Source organism: Tiliqua scincoides, chromosome 4 (genome assembly GCF_035046505.1).
Source record: "Tiliqua scincoides isolate rTilSci1 chromosome 4, rTilSci1.hap2, whole genome shotgun sequence".
Taxonomy (NCBI): domain Eukaryota; kingdom Metazoa; phylum Chordata; class Lepidosauria; order Squamata; family Scincidae; genus Tiliqua; species Tiliqua scincoides.
Genome location: NC_089824.1, coordinates 221,020,485 through 221,037,466, shown reverse-complemented (window position 1 = coordinate 221,037,466; position 16,982 = coordinate 221,020,485). Strand labels below are relative to the sequence as shown.

At 48.5% G+C, this 16,982-nt stretch overlaps 1 pseudogene; it reads right to left on the bottom strand.

Annotated features, from left to right (window-relative positions):
* Positions 1-15,151: 15,151 nt before the first annotated feature.
* Positions 15,152-15,268, bottom strand: LOC136650083 (5S ribosomal RNA; annotated as a pseudogene).
* Positions 15,269-16,982: the final 1,714 nt, after the last annotated feature.

The following is a 16,982-nucleotide window of genomic DNA, read 5'->3' as shown; positions in this document are numbered from 1 at the left end:
TCCGGCCATCATCCATTCTCACGACATGACCAAGCCAACGCAGGCGTCTCTGTTTCAGCAGTGAATACATGCTAGGGATTCCAGCACGTTCCAGGACTGTGTTGTTTGGAACTTTGTCCTGCCAGGTGATGCCGAGGATGCGTCGGAGGCAGCGCATGTGGAACGCGCTCAGTTTCCTCTCCTGTTGTGAGCGAAGAGTCCATGACTCGCTGCAGTACAGAAGTGTACTCAGGACGCAAGCTCTGTAGACCTGGATCTTGGTATGTTCCGTCAGCTTCTTGTTGGACCAGACTCTCTTTGTGAGTCTGGAAAACGTGGTAGCTGCTTTACCGATGCGCTTGTTTAGCTCGGTATCGAGAGAATGAGTGTCGGAGATCGTTGAGCCAAGGTACACAAAGTCATGGACAACCTCCAGTTCATGCTCAGAGATTGTAATGCAGGGAGGTGAGTCCACATCCTGAACCATGACCTGTGTTTTCTTCAGGCTGATTGTCAGTCCAAAATCTTGGCAGGCCTTGCTAAAACGATCCATGAGCTGCTGGAGATCTTTGGCAGAGTGGGTAGTGACAGCTGCATTGTCGGCAAAGAGGAAGTCACGCAGACATTTCAGCTGGACTTTGGATTTTGCTCTCAGTCTGGAGAGGTTGAAGAGCTTTCCGTCTGATCTGGTCCGGAGATAGATGCCTTCTGTTGCAGTTCCAAAGGCCTGCTTCAGCAGGACAGTGAAGAAAATCCCAAACAAGGTTGGTGCAAGAACACAGCCCTGCTTCACTCCGCTTCGGATGTCAAAAGGGTCTGATGTGGAGCCATCAAAGACAACAGTGCCCTTCATGTCCTTGTGGAAAGATCTGATGATGCTGAGGAGCCTGGGTGGACATCCAATCTTGGGGAGAATCTTGAAGAGGCCGTCTCTGCTGACCAGGTCGAAAGCCTTTGTGAGATCAGCTGGGATAACTTATTAAAAACCCCTCCCCCAGTGTGGGTTTGCCTCATCTCATGGAGGAGGGGCCACTTCCTAGTTTATGCTAACCCTAAGGGCAAACTGCACAACTAAGTGCATGTCTAACTAGACCTCCTTAGAAATGCTGGAATCTCCTGGACAGACTTTTTTTCAGGCTGAACTGGCAGCTGCTGTTTGGAAAGTTGTTTGTTCTGATTCCGATTTGCTCTAGCAAATCTTGCAAGATCTGGACACCCCATAGAGCAGCCATTTTCAACCACTGTGCCGTGGCACACTGGTGTGCCGCAGATGGTCTGCAGGTGTGCCACGGGAGTGTCCAAAACCTGATTGTGTGCCTTGACAATTTTAGCACCTTGTTAGTGTGCCCTGAGATGAAAAAGTTGAAAATCACTGCCATAGAGATACATTTGCCTAAACTTCCTCATGAATCTATGGTTGCACCTTGTGGTAATGGGCTTGTAATCCAGGTTGTGCCCTTCTGGGCTGAGTGAAGTGTGCCTCCCCAGGTCCTACCATACCTGGGCCCTCTGCCAAAGCAGACCCAATGCATGGGTGATCTGTGAACAGTATTTCTCACCTTTGTGTATGTGTGTTTAATTGAGTAACATGAGGGGGGATTCAGACTGGAACATCACAGAAGGCACATTTACCCTTTTTTCTGTACCGTTTTCCTGAGAGAAGGTTCTGTTGTGTATATGTGGGAACACACGCACACAAACCTATCTGAAAGGATTTTTAATGTCTTTGGCTTCCCTTTGTTTTACTGCCTACTTGAAACAACCTCCCCTTTTTGTTGTTACAGAATTAATTTAGTTCAAGGTGTTTTGTAATTGTTTTTCTATTGCACTCAACTTCCAGGCACCTTCACAATCTCTTCTGCCAAGGCCTTCAAGGAAAGTGTTCTTTCCTTGTAGTAACTTCAACTTGCATGTTGGCAACAGGGCTACAGGAGTTTGGTTTGGTTATGGGGAAATGGGTTGAACTAAATCTTTTTTTTTGGGGGGGGGGGGGGAACTCATCTTGTGAGGAAGGTAGGTTTGAGCCTGGGAATCCATGCATGCAAAGCGTGTCTTCTGCCACTCAGAGATGGCACCCTCCCCTTCAAAAGTGCCTGTTCTTCCCTGAAGAAAAACAACGTGTTTGGTCTCCTTCCTTCCTTTCCCCCTCCCCAAACTGGGTTGGGAAAATTCAGAATACTAAATTTACCATAGAAAGGAACAGCACGCAAAAGTGATACTCCGTTTGTGCTGCAGTAACAAATGCTACTGCCTTGTTCTCTGTTTTAGGAGCAAATTCAGACCTCTGATTAAGGATGATCACAAGTCTGCCCACAAAGCAATTCTGATCCCCAGAAACTGGACGCTTCAGCACAGGTCGATTACCCTCCCCATCACTTTGCTGATGGTACATGGGGGACTTCTGCATTGAGGATCAAGCAGGCCTCTCACCTGGCAGAAGTGAGAGTCCAGATAAGGAGCTTCTTTCCCAGTCCACCAACAAGCTCTGTTCCTACTGCAGATTTGCAAAATGGGCTTGGACCTAAATCTGGAATTTGGAGCCTGTTCCTCACAGAGCTGCTACTCGAAAGCATCCTCAGTGCAATGGTTAACCCAGTTCTGCCCAGCCAACAGGTGTACACATTTTATCCCTGTTGCGTACATGGGCAGAAATGGCCCAGTTCATTGGTTTCAATTCGTCTTGACCAGGGGTCCCCAAAGTTTTCAGTATGAGGGACGCATTGTATATTTTGTACATTTTCAAGGGCCAGAAAAAAAAAAAACAGTTTCATGAACGAATGAAATTTAAATGAATAAGTTTTACTTGGATCTTTTTATCATTGGCATGTTATGACTCAGAACAAAAAAGAAATGTGACCATTACAAAGCAACAATGCCATGCTTAAACGGAGAAATCATATTATATATGAGTAAATATGTCAAACATTAGCAAAAACGCAGACCAAAAAAAAAGTTGCAGCAGGTGAGATAAAAATCTTGTGGCAGGCCTGATTTGCCCCCACCCCAGGTCTGGAGTTTGGAGACCCCTGATCTTCACAAATGCCTGATGTAGAATAAGTAAGGTTGAAACTGGAGAGTACCCAAAGGTCACCTAGTCCTGCTTTCTCCAACTTACTTGGCCAGGTTTCTTTGCAACCCTCTCGCAATAGGTGTTGCTTTGGATGTGGGTGTCTCAGAAACCCTTCTGTTGGAATTCTGGTCCTGCTTCAAGTTTCTTGAACTTCCAGGCCAGGGAGTGCAAAGGATCAGAGCTGGTGCTTAAAAACAAAAAGACACCTCATTTTGCGCACACACAGCCCACTTGAAATAATGCAGCTCAAGCCAGCTTGCTGCGTGCAGTCTTGGCTGGCCGACAATAGTACTTAACGTCTGGCAATGTGAACCCACCCTGACGATGAATACGAGCTCGAGCTGCCTGCGAGCTGTGGGTGTTTGATTCCTGAGGGAAGCTACTAATTACGGCATTATAGTTCCTGAAAGACACCACACTCTCTCGGGTGCAGCACCAAGGAGAAGTGAAGAGCACCAGCTTTCATCTTGGAAGTGCTTATTAGCCTCCAGAATGAGCAAGTCCTGGAAACAATCCTGCTTGGGTTCTGCCCCCCACCCCAAGTTGCAAGGTGGGAGGAACTGTGCAGCTGATAGGGCCAAGGGCTGATTGGGCCGCGGGTGGCCTTTTGATGAATGCTGCCTGTGGAGTCCTGTATATTTTGCTTGACTGTGTGTCGCCGTTCCCCCCCCCCCCCCATTTCGACATGTATAATTTTATCCCAGTGTTCCGTCTCCTACACCTTCATATGCTCCAGCTGTTCTTCTTTTCTGCCCCTGGCAGTAACGCTGTCCCTATTTTGTCTTAAGAGAAGATGTTGGAAGGGTAGTCTTAAAAAAAAAATACTAGTGTGTGCTAGAACAGTAGTCTTCAACCTTTTTTCATGCCATAACTCCAATATATAAGTAAATAAAGTATATGCCTGGGGACCCCACTGTTAATCCTGCCTTCTCCCAGGACCCTATTCAGTCACCCCCATCACTGCCCAATCCCCACCCCCATAATGCCCTTCCAGTACAGTTCACTGTAGCCAAATATTCTTATTAGAGAGAGCCAAAAAACTCAGCATGAAGCCTGGCACTAGTGAAAGGTATATTAGCACAATTGCTAAGAGCCTGAGCAGGACTGGGCCACCATCTCCTGGAACTTGAAGGTCTACGTCAGATGCCTCCTCCTTTACCTGGTGGAGCTCTAATCCAGTGGTCTTCACCTTTTTCTTCACCCAGACTATATGCCTCTGGGGCATAACTCATGGGTGTGTCCTCGGTGCAAGGAGCTCCAGGGACTCAGGGAATGCGTCCGCTCCCTTGAAGCCTTGGTGGCTGATCCGGAGAAGCAGAGGCAGGCAGAGAAGGATCAAGGGGAGACTTCCGGGGATGATCAGGCTTCGTCCCACCTTCAGGTGTGCAGCTCCTCAGCTGCCCGGGTGGGAAGTCTCGGGACTGGAGGACGTCATCTTGGAGAGGAGGGAAACAATCCCCTAGGGCAGACCCCTTCTCCAGGGGACGGGCCCATATCTGAATGCACTCAGGATACTCCTCAGCGGGAAGGGGGTCGGTGGCTTCTTGTAGTGGGGGATTCGATTAATAGAAACATAGAGAGGGGGGTTTGCGATAGATGTGAGGACCGCATGACGACTTGCCTGCCTGGTGCAAAGGTTGCGGTCATCACTTCTCGTCTAGACAGGCTGGTAGACAGTGCTGGGGAGGAGGTAGCGGTTGTGGTGCATGTCGGCACCAACGACATGGGCAAGTGTAGCCGGGAGGTCCTGGAGGACAAATTTCGGCTTTTAGATAGGAAGCTGAAAGCCAGGACTTCAAAGGTAGCGTTCTCTGAAGTGCTACCTGTTTCACGTGCAGGGCCAGCTAGGCAGGCGGAGATCAGGGGTCTCAATGCATGGATGAGAAGGTGGTGTAGGGAGGAGGGGTTTAGATTGTTAGGCACTGGGGAACGTTTTGGGACAAGCGGGCCTGTACAAGAGGGGCGGGCTTCACTTGAACCAGAATGGAACCAGACTGCTGGCGCATAACATTAAAAAGGTGGCAGAGCAGCTTTTAAACTGATCCCTGGGGGAAGGCCGACAAGAGCCGAGGGGCATCCAGTTTGGGACTCCTCATCCCTATGGGACGAGGATGAAGAGGTTAGAGAACAACAAGGTAAAGGCAGAGTAGGAGAAGAAATTGGGAATGGCACAGTGAGAGGATGCGGGGACAAAGGAGCGAATAAGCAGCCCATCCTGGGGCATTCCATGTACAAATGCTTTTATGTCTCCGAGCAAAGATGGGAGAACTGGAATGTCTGGTGACAAGGGAAAACATTGATATAGTGAGCATAACGGAAACCTGGTGGAATGCGGAGAATCAGTGGGATACCGCAATCCCAGGCTATAAACTCTACAGGAGGGACAGGCAGGGGCGTGTTGGAGGTGGGGTAGCCGTTTAGGTTAAGGAAGGGATAGAATCCAGCAAAGTAGAGATTGAAGGTGGGTCCGACTCCACCGTAGAATCTCTGTGGGTTAAATTACCAGGCCTGAGGAGCGATGTAATACTGGGGGCATACTATCGTCCTCCAGACCAGAAACCCGAAGGGGACCGTGAAATGAGGAAACAGATCAGGGAGGTAACAAGGAGGGACAGGGTTGTAATCATGGGGGACATCAATTATCCTCATATAGACTGGGTCAATTGGTGTTCTGGTCACGAAAAGGAGACCAGATTCCTTGACATGCTAAATTACTGTGCCTTAGAGCAGCTAGTCATGGAGCCCACCAGAGACAGGTGACTCTGGATTTAATATTGTGCGGTACACAGAACCTGGTTAGAGATGTAAATGTTACTGAGCCATTGGGGAACAGTGATCATGCTGCGATCCGTTTTGATGTGCACGTCGGGGGAAGAATACCGGGCAAATCTCTCACAAAAACCCTTGACTTCCGACGGGCGGACTTCCCTCAAATGAGGAGGCTGGTTAGAAGTAGGCTGAAAGGGAAGGTAAAAAGAGTCCAATCTCTCTGACATAGCCCATTTCTAAAACCAGGAGGTTGCGCATACACATCATGGCTTGTAACCCATAATGGATTTTTCCTCCAGAAACTTGTCCAATCCCTTTTAAAGGCGTCCAGGACAGATGCCGTCACCACATCCTGTGGCAAGGAGTTCCACAGACCAACCACATGCTGAGTAAAGAAATATTTTCTTTTGTCTGTCCTAACCCGCCCAACACTCAATTTGAGTGGATGTCCCCTGGTTCTGGTGTGATGTGAGAGTGTAAAGAGCATCTCCCTATCCACTCTGTCCATCCCCTGCATAATTTTGTATGTCTCAATCATATCCTCAGATGAGCTGCCTTCCCAGGCTGACAAGTCCCATCTACCCGCCTCTTACGACAAGTACAGCCAAACTGAGGGCCTATTCTTATCCCCAGCCCCCAGGGGTAAGCTCATCTGAGAGAAGGCAGCTCATCTGAGAGAAGGAAAACTCTGATCTCAAACCTCCACTGCCTTGTGGCTACATCCAGTTACGGAAAAGGCTTCAGGAGTCAACCTCGAGGCAAAATCCGGAGCTGGAGTCCCTGAGGCAGTTCATGGCTGAACGCAGTCACGTTCTGGCAACTCCTGCAACGCTGCTGGAACCAACCGTGTTGGCCTCTGCCTTTCCATTGGACCATTTCAGCGACGTGGAGAGGGGGGATTTGCTACATGGGTAACAGCCTATCCTCCATACCTACTTTACCCAGGGTTCGTGCACTGGAAAGGACACTCTGTTCCAGAACCACCCTTCAGAGTGTGACACCATAGTCTTCTGAGACTGAAGGATGCCAACAACAAAAAATCACGTCACTCCTGAGGCGCCTCTTTTCTAGGCTGAAGAGGCCCAAACGCCGCAGCCTTTCTTCATAAGGAAGGTGCCCGAGTGTCCAGTTCTGGTCGCCGCATCTCAAAAAAGACATAGTGGAAATGGAAATGGTGCAAAAGAGAGCGACTAAGATGTTTACGGGGCTGGGGCACCTTCCTTATGAGGAAAGGCTACGGCGTTTGGGCCTCTTCAGCCTAGAAAAGAGACGCCTGAGGGGGGACATGATTGAGACATACAAAATTATGCAGGGGATGGACAGAGTGGATAGGGAGATGCTCTTTACACTCTCACATAACACCAGAACCAGGGGACATCCACTAAAATTGAATGCTGGGAGAGTTAGAACAGACAAAAGAAAATATTTCTTTACTCAGCGTGTGGTTGGTCTGTGGAACTCCTTGCCATAGCATGTGGTGATGGCATCTGGCCTAGATGCCTTTGAAAGGGGATTGGACAAGTTTCTGGAGGGAAAATCCATTACTGGTTACAAGCCATGATGCATATGTGCAACCTCCTGATTTTAGAAATGGGCTATGTCAGAACGCCAGATGCAAGGGAGGGCACTGGTTGCAGCTGTGAACCACACCCAATGCAATTCCAGGTCCTGGTATTAACTTCATACCTCCCAGACCTGTCAAAAGCAAGGGACCACTGCTGACATCCAAAGCGGCGTGAAGCAGGGCTGTGTTCTTGCACCAACCTTGTTTGGGATTTTCTTCGCTGTTCTGCTGAATCAGGCCTTTGGAACTGCAACAGAAGGCATCTATCTCCGGACCAGATCTGATGGAAAGCTCTTTAACCTCTCCAGACTGAGAGCAAAATCCAAAGTCCAGCTGAAATGTCTGCGTGACTTCCTCTTTGCCGACGATGCAGCTGTCACTACCCACTCTGCCAAAGATCTCCAGCAGTTCATGGATCGTTTTAGCAAGGCCTGCCAAGATTTTGGACTGACAATCAGCCTGAAGAAAACACAGGTCATGGTTCAGGATGTGGACTCACCTCCCTGCATTACAATCTCTGAGCATGAACTGGAGGTTGTCCATGACTTTGTGTACCTTGGCTCAACGATCTCTGACGAGTGTTCTCTCGATACCGAGCTAAACAAGTGCATCGGTAAAGCAGCTACCACGTTTTCCAGACTCACAAAGAGAGTCTGGTCCAACAAGAAGCTGACGGAACATACCAAGATCCAGGTCTACAGAGCTTGCGTCCTGAGTACACTTCTGTACTGCAGCGAGTCATGGACTCTTCGCTCACAACAGGAGAGGAAACTGAGCGCTTTCCACATGCGCTGCCTCCGACGCATCCTCGGCATCACCTGGCAGGACAAAGTTCCAAACAACACAGTCCTGGAACGTGCTGGAATCCCTAGCATGTATTCACTGCTGAAACAGAGACGCCTGCGTTGGCTTGGTCATGTCGTGAGAATGGATGATGGCCGGATCCCAAAGGATCTCCTCTATGGAGAACTCGTGCAAGGAAAGCGCCCTACAGGTAGACCACAGCTGCGATACAAGGACATCTGCAAGAGGGATCTGAAGGCCTTAGGGATGGACCTCAACAAGTGGGAAACCCTGGCCTCTGAGCGGCCCGCTCGGAGGCAGGCTGTGCAGCATGGCCTTTCCCAGTTTGAAGAGACACTTTGCCAACAGTCTGATGCTAAGAGGCAAAGAAGGAAGGCCCATAGCCAGGGAGACAGACCAGGGACAGACTGCACTTGCTCCCGGTGTGGAAGGGATTGTCACTCCCGGATTGGCCTTTTCAGCCACACTAGACGCTGTGCCAGAACCACCTTTCAGAGCACGATACCATAGTCTTTCGAGACTGAAGGTTGCCAATACAATACAATACTGCTGACATCACACTATCTCCTCCAGGGATCTTCTGCCTTTCCATTACAGCAGGGCTGTTTGATCCCCAGCCCGGGGGCCAGATCCAGGGTTCAGATGGATCCATCTACCCGGTGAGTGGACTGTTTTGTTCTGCCTTCGCATGGCTCCTTTTCTGGGTAGACCCAAGCACCAGCAAGTGAGGTCTCTTGTTATCTGGTGTGCTCCCTGGGACATTTGGTGGGCCGCTGTGAGATACAGGAAGCTGGACTAGATGGGCCTATGGCCTGATCCAGTGGGGCTGTTCTTATGTTCTTATGTTCAGTAATCATCTTAGTCACTCTCTTTTGCACCTTTTCCTTTTCCATTTCCACTACGTCTTTTTTGAGATGTGGCGACCAGAACTGGACACAATACTCCAGGTGTGGCCTTACCATAGATTTGTACAACGGCATTATAATACTAGCCGTTTTGTTCTCAATACCTTTTCTAATGATCCCAAGCATAGAATTTGCTCCCAAGCACCCACCAGGTACCCTTCTGTAAGCTCTCTTGCTGGGCACAGGGATAATTTCTGTTGGAAGTTATCTAGAAATACTCCCTCTCTAACAGTTTAACGATTTTTTTTTTTTTAAAAGGAGAAGCAGCATTAGGATGAATTGTTCTGACCCTGCATTGAACTGAAAGAGGGTTTAATTGCACGTTATGGAGGACAGGTTGTTTCTTCCGACTTGGATCCTCGCAACTAAAGCTGGGTTTAAAAAAAACAAAACACCATTGTGCCATTATGTCATTGTGTTCTTCATCTCTTCTACCCTCTGCAAGTGGCAGGTAATGAACTGGGGCGTAAAACATTGAAACACCACATTGGGTCCTAGAAAGCTGCCTTATGCTTCCTTCAGGCCACTGGTCCAGCTAGCTCAGAATTGTCAACATTGGCTGGCAGCAGAATCTCACCTGGGTTTCAGGGAGAAAAAGATCTTTCCCAGTCTGACATAGAGATGCCAAGCGAAAGCAGAGTTCTTTTCACACCCCCAAAGAAATGAAGCAGAACCAGAACAAAAAGCCACAACTGTAACTTAAATGCATCCAGCAGCTTATTGATTTAGGGAAGATCTAGCAGGGCACGTGTGATTCTGGAGCAAATAAAAGAGAAATTGACAAAGCCACTAACGCATAATCATAAAATGCAATATATCTGAGGATAATGATGGGACGTGGGAGAAGTATCAAAATAAATGCAGATCAAGCGATGTGATGTAGCACAACCAATTAAAAGGGATGTGCTCGTCACTGAGCCTGAGTCACAAATGAAATCCCGAGTCAGTGACCCCTCAACTCAATTAGCTAGTGATGCACAACCATCATAACTCGGCCCATGAGCAATTTAGAGTCGTTTGAGTTGAGTCACAAGTCATTTCAAGAAACTAGTAGTCTTCTGGACTCTTCCCCCCAGCCTTGTGCAGCCAAAAAAAGACTCTTAAGCCTTCCTCCTCCCCTCAACCCCCCAGCCCCTGCCTCCTGGAACTCCTACTCTCCTCCTACAGTGTCTATGGCTGCTGTCCTTCTGAATGCCAGCTTCTGGATCGCCCACAAGGTCTTTGGCATGATGTGGAAGTGGCGGGGGGAAAAAATCAGCCAGAACACACACACGATATAGGGACTTGTGATAGAACTTGAGTCTTTTTGAGTCCCACCTTTTTTTTTAGAGTCACTGGCACTGAGTTGTGAGTTGAGTCAGGGTCTGCGATGTCTGTGACTCGAGTCTACTTGAGTGTTTAAAAAAGTGTGTTTGTGCAACTCGAGTCAAGTAATCCCGAGTCAAGTGCCCATCCCTGCCACATAATTCTATTAAGCCCATCTAAACTCTTCCTGCCCTATACTTCAGGCCCAAAGCCTGCTAGCTTAGTTCCAGGCTGCAGTACCAAATACATCCCGCAGAAAACAAACCTCACCAAATACAATGAGATTTGGCAATTAGTAGTCCTGCAGGACTGCACTAGTTAGTTGGCAACCTTCAGTCTCGAAAGACTCTGGTATCGCGCTCTGAATGGTGGCTCTGGAACAGCGTCTAGTGTGGCTGAAAAGGCCGATTCGGGAGTGACAATCCCTTCCACACTGGGAGCAAGTGCAGTCTGTCCCTGGTCTGTCTCCCTGGCTACGGGCCTTCCTTCTTTGCCTCTTTGCCTCAGACTGTTGGCCAAGTGTCTCTTCAAACTGGGGAAGGCCATGCTGCACAGCCTGCCTCCAAGCGGGACGCTCAGAGGCCAGGGTTTCCCACCTGTTGAGGTCCACTCCTAAGGCTTTCAGATCCCTCTTGCAAATGTCCTTGTATCACAGCTGTGGTCTAGCTGTAGGGCGCTTTCCTTGCCCGAGTCCTCCATAGAGGAGATCCTTTGGGATCCGGCCATCATCCATTCTCACAACATGACCGAGCCAACACAGGCGTCTCTGTTTCAGCAGTGCATACATGCTAGGGATTCCAGTTCTTTCCAGGACTATGTTGTTTGGAACTTTGTCCTGCCAGGTGATGCCGAGGATGCGTCGGAGGCAGCGCATGTGGAATGCGTTCAGTTTCCTCTCCTGTTGTGAGTGAAGAGTCCATGACTCGCTGCAGAAGTGTACTCAGGACGCAAGCTCTGTAGACCTGGATCTTGGTATGTTCCATCAGCTTCTTGTTGGACCAGACCAAACATATCGGTAAAGCAGGACTGCACTAGAAATTTCCTAATTTAACCCAATAGCCAACCCCACTAAGTTAAAAGAGGAAAATCAAGTCCATAGCTTCCAGACTTGCTTAAATCTCTCAAGACTGATGAGTGGAGACCAAGGAATGGCTGGACAGCAGGGTGCAGGGTGAAATTGGTGATATTTAAAGATACTCCAAAAAAAGAGCTTCATCAACTAAAATTGGCTTTATTTTGCAAATACCAAAAACAAACACCTGCCCTAATAAGTAAACTTAGCCAATGTAATAGGCAGGAATGGGAACTTGTCAGGTGACTCATGTCTGAGTCACAGAAACATGTGTTTTTTGCTGACTCATGTACACTTGAGTCAGGACTGTCACTAAGGAAGGCTGCAAATTTAACCACACTTTCCTGAGAATAAGCCCTATTGAACAAAATAGGACTTACTTCTGAGTAGACCTGTATAGGATTGTGCCTTTAGGCACTGACTCGAGGTGCTGACTCAGAAATTAGTCTCCACATGTGGAGACACAGTTTGTCTGCTTACCTTTTTCAGTGTGTGAAACACCTCATGGGGCCATAATTCAAACCAGGTGAGCTGCAGCAGAAAACTTCCACCCAGAAGGCAAGGAAGGGTTAACGTTTTACATCAAGCAAGTGGTGTGGGAGGGAGGTGGGAGCAGGCTGTCTTGTCCATCTCTGAAGAAACCAATGATTATTGAATGAAGAATGGGTGGTCTTTTTTCCCTTCTGGAGAGTAGGGCAGAAGGAGGAGGCCAAGGGGGTTCTTGCCTTAGGATTGGCTGGAGGGGGGGAGGAAAGAGTCAGGGAAGCCAGGAAGCAGTTCCTCATGGCTCTGGCCATTGTTACCTGGAAGGAAGAAGCTGGCTTCCTCATTGAATGATAGGCAATGGGACTACTTATGAGTAGAGCTGCAAAGAATTGGGTCATACTCTTACCATAAGACTCCCAGCTGCTGCCATGCGACCCTTTTCCAGCTTGCTGCTTCTGTCCCCTCCTGCTGTCCATTCCACCCCCTCCTGCCTTGCAGAGCTCAAATGCTTCCCAGACCCTTTTGGTCCGTGCCCTGGTGTGCCTGACCCAAAATGACTTGGGAATTTCAGAGGGCAAGTTAGCAAAGAGTGCCCATTAAGACTCATGCACAAGTCGAGTTACAGGGATGGAGACTCAGGACTCAACTCGAGTCTTGCCACAGTGCCAACTTCCCATCCCTGGCAATAGACATAATTATATATAATAAATATCAAGACTGAATAATAATGATCCATTGCAAACACTTTATCAAAACTGAGTTACAAAAGCAATGCGTACACCCAGTCACATAACAACTCCATTCTGGATGGGTGGGGGTGAACTTGCATTCCTTTCCTTATTGCAGCAAGGAGCTTTTTTCTGCTTCTTGCAGGGCTTCAAGTCTGCAAGGTCCCTGACTGGAGGTGACAATGAAATGTGTGTACACCACAGGAAGTGAAATGCTCTCAGAACCTGCTTTCCCATCACTTCCAGCACTCTTTAAAAAATCCTCTCTCTAGCCTTCCTTTAATGGGTCTTCAATCTTAGGCTCTTGCAGAAAAATAAGTCCTATGACCTTTTCAAGGTCAATGCAGGGTATTTTGTGTACACAAGTTTTTCATTACTGCTTATGCTGTAATGAATGTGTTGGGGTTTTTTTTTAAGCTTCGTCTCAAAAACTGATCCAAAGGGGGCTTTTTTTCCGTGATCGGAACTGATCTCAAACCTAAAATCTCTCTGTTGCCACGATCCTGAATTGGAATCAACCCCTAAACACAAAGCAGTCACCAGTCCCAAAAATTGCCACAAAAAGTGGTTCAGCCATTTCCATGGCATGATTAATGGCCCAATCCTAACTGCTCCTTACGCTGCCAGAAAAAGCATTCCAGCAGCACAAGGTCCTTTATGGCTGTGGCAAAACATGGCACACTGTTTTGTTCAGCCAGGCCACCTCTGCGAGGGGCCAATGGTTTGACCACATCTGCTGGAGCCGGTAAGACAGCATGGGGGGTGGGTGGGTGGGAGGGAGGGGGAGTGGGTATAATAGAGAGGGGAGGAACAGGGAGCAGACTGGGGCAGGGAGGAGGGCAGCTCAAAACCAGGAAGAGGGTGGCATCGGTGTCAATAGCACCACCAATATCCTATTCCCTTGACCAGCCTCAATCTATCTTCCTGGATCTAGTCAGACTTGTGCCAGCTAAATTGCAAGCAGCAGAGGTTTACCCCCAGGCAAAGGAACAAATGTTTCCTTACCTGGAGGAGGCCTCTGGGACTGCCCCCCCCCCCCCACATACACAGAATGCAGCATATGCTCCAGTGGTACAGCTTCTAGTGTGTGCAATAGGATTGAACTGTTAATGCTTTGTTTTTGTGGGTTTTCTGTTGCAAACATTTTTTAAACACAAAGTAGCTTGAAATTTGTGCTTTTGTTTTGTGTTTTTTTTAATTTAAATGTCAAGTTAAATAGTTCTCACTGTAATTAGAGAGTTTGAGATTATTCTGCTTGAAATGTACCTTGACTCAGTGCTTCAAAATCAGTTTAAACTGTCACTGATAGTCCTAAACCACCTTCCTTCCTTCCTTCCTTCCTTCCTTCCTTCCTTCCTTCCTTTCTTTCTTTCTTTCTTTCTTTCTTTCAAGGTGCCACAGGACTTGTTTGTTGTCAATTGGTTTTATACCCATCTAGTATCTTCTCCATGCCCCTATTTAGATTTTGTGCTCAGATGTGCTTTTGTACAAATTTGTCTGCCCCTTCCTGTGACTTTCTATGAGGTGAGAGCAGGAGATATTCCCAAGAACTCTCTCCCTCCCCATGTTCCTGCTTCTGCTCCATCTCTCCACTTTCTAATTGCTTCCAAACAGGTTTTCTAGAACCCTCCAAAGTGGCATGTAGGGAGCAGCCCAGGCATGCCGAAATAAAACAGGCCTCCAGGAATTCTCTTTCTCTCTCCCCTCCCTTTTTATAAATAGCTGTGGAAGGCTGAAGACAGCTGGTGTTCTGCAAAATTGAATATAACTTTGAATCAAACTAGATGTGGGAGATCATGACTGGATTGTTTTTTTTTTTCTGTTTGAAGCAGTTCTGGAGGAGGGAGAACTTGGCTTGGGCCTCAGTGCTGGGGGAAGGGTGCCCAACCCACCAGAGACCCCTGTTCTGGAGAGTCACTGGCCAGCATCAAATCTCCTTTTTCTGGGCAAGGTGATTGAGCAGATAGTGGCATTTCAACTCCAGAGGGTGCTAGATAAAATGGACTATCTGGATCCCTTTCAGCCTGGCTCCAGAACAAAAGACTTGTTCACCCTGGAAGATGAGCTGTGTCAGGGACTGAATGGGGGAATTCATCCCTGTTGATCCTGCTGGACCTCTCAGTGGCCTGCAATACCATTGGCCATTATCTGGGGCAGTTGGTTGAGTTAGGATTTGGAGGCACTCTTTTGCTCCTTCCTGTCTGACAAATCCTGGAGACACCTGTTCGGCACTCTAGTCATTGGTGTGCAGTACCACATGGATCTATCTTGCCCCATCCATGCTGCTTAACATGTACATGAGCCTGCTGGGATTTGGGGATTTGGAGTCAAGTGTCATGCTGGTGACACTCAATGCTCTCTCTTTTTTCCATCAAATCCTAAGGGGGCTGTCAAGATCCTGGAGTGCTGCCTGGAGGAGGTTGAGAATTGGTTGGTTGGCAACCTTCAGTCTCGAAAGACTGTGTTATAAGCCTACAGCACCCAGTAGTCCCAGGCGGTCTCCCATCCAAGTACTAACCAGGCCTGACCCTGCTTAGCTTCCGAGATCAGATGAGATCGAGCATGTGCAGGGTAACAGTTGCTGTCTTGAGAATTGGATATGGGTTAATAGACTGAAATTAAATCCACACAATACAGAGGTCCATCTCTCCCAGTCCAGCCATCCATGACTCAGGTGCTACCTTCCCATTCTGAATGGGGTTGTACTCCCTCTTCAGGAACAGGTGTGCAGCTTGGGAGTCATCCTGGACCCAGAGCAACTCCTAGATTGCTAGGTGGCAGATGTGCCAAGGGGGGCTTTTGCCCATTTTGGCTGGTGCACTAATTCCTGCAGCCATACCTCTAAGGCACTGGTTCTCAAACTCTCTGGGAGAGTTTGAGAACCACTAAGTACTTGTGTGGGTAGAGGCAGTGGGGGTGGGGGGAAGGCAGCGGCGCGATCCCCAGGATCGCACCGCCCAGGGGGGCTGCAGGGGCTTGGGTGCATGTACCCAAGCCTCCTGCAGCCTCCCCAGGCTGCGGGGAGCCCGGCGTGTCCTGCAGCAGGGCTCCCCGCAGCAGTGAAAGTAGATCTCTCCACATTTACTTTCACTGCTGCAGGGAGCCCTGCTGCAGGTTGCGCCAGGCTCCCTGCAACCTGGGAAGGCTGCAGGAGGCTTGGGTGAGTGCATCCAAGCCCCTGCAGCCCCCCTGGGTGGCGCGATCCTGGGGAATCGCACCGCTGCCTCCTCCCTGCCTCCAGGCTGCCCCCGCCCCTTAAGGGGGCAGAGGCCACAGCTCACAGGCTGGGGCATCACGATGCCCCAGTTTGACAAGCCCTGCTCTAAGGGCGCAATCCCACCCCACTTTCCAGCACTGACATCAGGGTATTGCAGCTCTGAAGTAAGGGAACAAATATCCCCTTACTTTGAGGAGGCCTCAGTGACTGCATTTATATACTGTTTTTGTGTGCTCAGAAAACATCTTCTGCAACTCACTTTATTAGCCTTACAACAGCTTTCTAAGATAGGTAAGAATTATTATCCCCCAGATTGCAGCCGAGGCTGAGAGGGAACGGCCTGCCCAGCACCATCTATTGAGTGATGGCCGTGGTAAATCAAGCCAGTCTCTCAATTTGCACGCTGTCATTCGAGCCTTTAGGGAAAGCTGCCTGCATAAGCCCAAATAACACATGACTTTCTGTAACCATTGGACCTGGTCTTCCCAAATCTAAATTGCCACCAGTTAGTTTTCAAGTAAACTCTTGTGCTCTCTTCAATTGCATCCCATAAAATTAAGTTGCAATTCTATAAACACTTACCAGGAAGTAAGTTCCATTCCACTCAGAAGGGCTCACTTCTGAATAGACATGCACAGGATTGTACCGTTAGACTCTTCAACCTTCATGCTCTACTAGGTTTCCATAAGCGTGCAAGCCGTGCTGGTGAGACATTGCTCTTCTGCAGTGGGCTGGGAATGGAATTAAACCAGCCAAACACACGACATGTGATATAGTGCTATGCCAGGCAGCCACAACGCTGAACCAGATCTCTCTATAATGTTTATAATGAACATGACTTAATGTTTATATATTTGATGGTTGGAGAGCAACTGTCCTTGTTCACCCCAGCAGAGTGTCTTTTCCAAGGGCTTTTCTTTCTAGCCTCTGAGCCCCTTTGGGACAGGTACACTAAATCTTCATTTTGTTTGCTACGGAGACAGCTTTGAACGCGTTTGTTGAGAAGCAGTACATAGACCTCTTTAATAATCAGAAGTCAGTCCTGCTTTGCAAAGCCTCTTAGAAGTTGCTCCTTTTTCCACT